The 4,996-nt window shown below is 40.1% G+C and overlaps 1 long non-coding RNA gene across 1 annotated transcript; it reads right to left on the bottom strand.

The window, feature by feature from the left end:
* Nucleotides 1-2,908: 2,908 nt before the first annotated feature.
* Nucleotides 2,909-4,556, bottom strand: LOC112843434 (uncharacterized). The gene is made up of 3 exons (XR_003215761.1): nt 4,478-4,556; nt 3,909-4,394; nt 2,909-3,042 (listed from the first exon to the last, which is right to left on the bottom strand). It is a non-coding gene; the product is annotated as an uncharacterized LOC112843434 (long non-coding RNA).
* Nucleotides 4,557-4,996: the final 440 nt, after the last annotated feature.

The raw sequence follows: 4,996 nt of genomic DNA, 5'->3' as shown, positions 1-4,996 counted from the left end.
CATTCTTAAATCATACTGTCCCTAATAAGCACTCAACTCATGGATTTTACTTTTTATGTGTACTTTTAACAGTTTCCTATTACTGCGCAAAGCACTGGGAAGAGGCAACGCAGAACTATCATTAATTCACAGAAAACTGTGTTTAAGAGTTAAGAAACTTGGTCGGATCTGGATCTCTTCCTTGAAAACATAAAGGGTAATTCTCAGCCTCTTGTTCTTATATGTCCTGATCCTTCAATTCCCAATTGCTTCAGCACCCCCAAAATGAATCAAAGCACCCCCAAAGATTTCTTACTTTTTTTGGACAATATTTGCTGTCTGTGTGACACACTGCTAAAAATATAAAAACCATACAGTACTTGGTTGAGACATAACATTTTAACAACAAAATTATAGATACCCCCCCTCCCCCCACCTTCCAAAATGGTTTGTTCCAGCTCGGCTCTCCCCTACTCTGGCTCTAGCGCCGTTGCTGCCAAAGCAATGGTGGCTGAGACGCAGCGGAGCGAAGGTGTAAGTGCCTGGCTTAAAACATTTTAGCTGCATTTAACCTTCGGTTACTCTTTATATAGTTAGGTAGGAGTCAGACCATGTTTCTTTTTAGCTGAAAAACATTACACCCAGGTAACCTGCAGTGTTGAAAACATGTTTTCCTACGATGTTTGCTACACTACAATCCGTCCTACTCTGTAGTAAAATCAGCGACATTTGACCGTCCTGTTGCTCCCATTGAAATGTATACAGCCAATTTAAAATCTAAAACTTAAAATTGTCCGTAGTTTCTGTTGTTACCACTGTCCTGTTTGAAATGGATACTAACTAGCTAACTGACTGAATGCCCATTAACCTATGACTCCTGTTGTGTGTGTTTGTGTGTGTGTGTGTGTGTGTGTGTGTGTGTAGAGAGAGACAGTCAGGTTCATAAGGGATATAAGGAAGTTTTTTTCAAAAAAAGGAGCCACATTCAGGTAAAAGTGTAAAATCAAATGATCCGTCAATCAAAAATAATGTTGGATCAGTGTTTCAATATTTATATCTTTTATTAGATGTTCATGTGGTTTGCTTATTTGCCTTTTGGTTGAAAGTAGACTGAGAGAGGACTTTTTGTTAGTGATCTTAATAGTATTTTTTCATATTAATGTAATTTTTCATCTAATTGAATACAAGCTATTTGTGTATGATTGTCAGTCCAAAGAGGGAGAGAGGAAAGAGGTCAGGAAGAACCAGGTAAGAAAACAGACAGGGAACAGTGACGGGCACAACAGAAACTGTTAAACTGACAAAGAGAAAAAACCTGATTTTACTCATACAATCAGGAAGTTGTGCTCTCCCTATATTAAAGCTGCTATACAGAATCTGCTAAACAAACTGGGTTGAAACATTTTTGACCCTCTTTAACAACATTCCAACATAACATTATCATTGCTTGGGGAGATTAAAATTAATCATATATTTTTATGTGGTTCAGCCACAACTCTACTAAAACCTCAGCCAGTAATACGTAGGCCAACTTTTGGACCGTCCAGTTGTCTGTATGACTGTTGCAGTACAGTATCAGAAAGTGCCAAACGGTGCCCTGGTGGAGTGAGGAGCTGTAAAGAGAAGCAGAGTGCTCTGTTTATATTCTAAAAGTGTTTTAAGCTAGCTTGTTTCAAAGATTCTGTACTGCAGCTTTAAATGTTTTCCAAAAGCACACATACACTTACCTTATCAATGTTTCTCAAACTTTTTACAGTGTGTACCACCTGATAAAAATGTCAAGCTCTCCCAAGTACCACTATGAAAGCATGAAACTCATAAATCTCACAACACAAAATTAGTATTATTAAATTAGTAAGATTAGTATCTGCAGTAAAGATTTTTATTTGTAATAATTTATTCTGTTTTGGGAGTGTTTTTTATGTATCTGTATTATATTATACATACACATTAAAAGTGAATCTCTGTCCAAAAAATGCACTCAGTTTACTTCTTACTCACTATGAGCATCATTCATTAATCTTCCCCCAGTAATTAAGGTTAGGATATGTATTTTTTATTTTTATTTCATTCCATTCTTCTTTTGCAGCATTTTACGGAGCCCCGCGGGGGACATGGGAGAAAAAAAAATTAAGACGGACTTTTGCGAGATCTCGCAAAAGTAACTCAGGATCTCGCAAAAGTTTTAGCCACATTCGGAGGCCGCCAGCTCGAAGCCGACCAGGAGGTCGAGGCACGATGTGCCGGGATAGCGGTGTTCCTCCCGGCTGTAGTAGGTCTCAACCTCCCGTTAGCTTCGAGATGGTGGGTGTCAGATCTCCGAAAACGTCGGAGCACTTTTGCAAATATGTGATGTCTCGTAAACCGAGCAGATATTTGACATTTACACAGCTACATTCACGCCTCAAAATGTCTTAAAAGTTTATTTTGTGACCCAGAAAGAGTAATATTACAAGTAAGTTGCTGCCGCTATTGTTGAAAGTTTTGCGAGATCCCGAGTTACTTTTGCGAGATCTTGCAAAAGTCCGTCTTAATTTTTTTTTCTCCCATGTCCCCTGCGGGGCTCCGTAGCATTTAAATAACCTTTATCAGATTTGATGGTTTTGTTACAGACTTTTCAAAAAAAGTGTTTTGCCTTTCTTTCTCAAATGTGGGGATTAAATTGTGTTAAAATGTACAAAACAGCGATGTCATGTTTTGAGACGAGGACCCAGGCACAGAGAGACTTGTTGAATTTAAGAATCATATGATTTAAGAAAGAAATTTGCAGACTTGCACAGAGATGGTAAAATTATGATGACTGATAACAGAGATGAAGACAACAGACGATGAGGACAGGGAGGAACAGGGGTTTAAATGCACCAAGGAGACAGTCAGAGAGAACTTGGGACAACTGGAGACATTTAAGGATGCAGGGACTGACAGAGACGGGGAAGAAGTCTCATTCTGATGTGTAAAGTTTATCTTGCCTGGATGGGCAGCTCTCTGGGTGCTCAGCACCCCCAAAGCTCTAATCCTAGAATTGCCCCTGGTTAGAATCCTCACAGCTCCATTTTGAACAACCTGCAAACATTCCAGGGAGTTTTTTTTTAGACAAATTAACAGTGAATTACAGTAACCCAAACATGATCAAATAAATGCATGAAAAACAACCAATCAGTTCAGAGCGTAACACAATGAGACTTAACTTGGCAATATTTCAATATCTAACAGAGATTTGACATGAGCATCCAAAGTGAGAGTAGAGTTTCCCCAAGGCTCCTGATGAACAATTTAGCAAATGTCACAAGAGGACCAAAAGCTTTCATTAACCCCAGGCACAAATCTATCAGGGGCTCAAACAACGAATTCATTTTTTTTCTTCATTAAGTTTGAGAAAGTTGTCAGCTATGCAACTTTTAATAGAGTCTAAGCACTCATTCAAGATCTGCAGCTTGAATTATCTTAGGGATTAAAAGACATATCTAATTGAATGTCATCTGCATAGCAGTGATAGCAAATGTCCTTAAATACCCTCATAGTGTGCTGAGGAGGGAGGAGATATAATAGAAACAATGAAGCTCCCAATACAAAACCTTGGGCCACACCATAGCTAAGAGAAGAGGATGTACACCTGTACTTAGAAACAACCACAGAAAAACACAGTTCAGACAGATATGATGCGAGCCACTTCAAAGCAGATACGCCCACCCAAAATTTCAACCTATCAAGCAAAATGTGGTGGTCAACAGTATCAAAAGCACAGGTAAGGTCCAACATCTGCAAAACAGAACATTTTCCTGCATCTTTTTGTATCAAAATGTCACTGGACACTCTAAGAAGCGCAGCTTCAGTAGAATAAGCTCTATGAAAGCCAGATTGAAATTTGTTAAGTGTACTGTAGTTTGTCCAAGTCAAATACTGTAAGCTGTAAGATACTTAGCCAATACCTTTTCTAAACTCTTAGCAAGAAGCCAGTAGAGTAGGCAAAACAGTTCAGAGGGCACACCGGAAAGCCAGTAAACCCCAACTCCTCAACCATTGGCCAGCATTGGTGGAGAAAGAAGCCATCTGGTGCAAGAGGAGGTGGAAGGTGGAGGAAGAGACTCTCAAGGGTCAAAATGAAGGGTGACAGGACTGCTTGGGATCTAGGTCCACAAATTCGGGAAGCTCAAGTAGCTCGGGATCCATAGGGTCATGATTCAGGGTCAGGCAGCTCAGGACCTAGGGGCTCTGGCTTGGATTGGACAGGACCCAATGAAGATGCTTGTGCCTGGGGCTTCTCAGCAGGTCATGCACTCTCCTTGGTTTGGGGCCGTTTAGAAGGGCATGCAGTCTGGGATTCAGCTGGGACTTCAAAGGTTTTTTTTTGGTTTGCTTTTTTGAAGATTGAGAATTCTCTTGTCCCGTTGTCCAGTTGTTACTTCCATTTCAACCTGTTCAACAGAGGACATCAGGGGCAAGACCATAGACCGACAAACATGCTCAGAAGGTGACAACTGACGAAATATAAACTCACCGTCAATTGCCCTTTGTCTGGAGCTCCATGCCTCATGAGGCAAGGACGATCATGTAAAAGGTGGTGGATCAGCCCAAGACTACAAAGGAAGAGATTGTTAATGATCTAAATGTGGCTATGACTACAGTCACCAAGAACACCATTGGTAATACACTACACCGTAATGTATTCAATTCAATTCAATTTTATTTATATAGCGCCCAATCACAACAAAAGTCGCCTCAAGTATTGAAATCTTGCAGCTCAAAGCCCAAGGAGGCACATGTATAGAACCGTCTTAAAGTAGCCAGTGAACATTTAAATAACTCAGAGGCAACTTAGGATAGTGCTCTTGTCAGATGAAACCAAAATTGATCTCTTTGGTATTAACTTGTCTCATCATGTTTGGAAGAAGAGGAACGCTGAGTATGACCCCCAAAACACCATCCCCACAGTCAAGCATAGAGGTGGAAATATTATGCTTTCTGGCTGTTTTTTTTTTTTTTGTTGTTGCTAAGGCTGCAGGATGATTACACAGGG

This window comes from Oreochromis niloticus, linkage group LG22 (assembly GCF_001858045.2).
Source record: "Oreochromis niloticus isolate F11D_XX linkage group LG22, O_niloticus_UMD_NMBU, whole genome shotgun sequence".
Classification (NCBI taxonomy): Eukaryota; Metazoa; Chordata; class Actinopteri; order Cichliformes; family Cichlidae; genus Oreochromis; species Oreochromis niloticus.
This window is presented reverse-complemented; position numbering and strand designations above follow the sequence as displayed.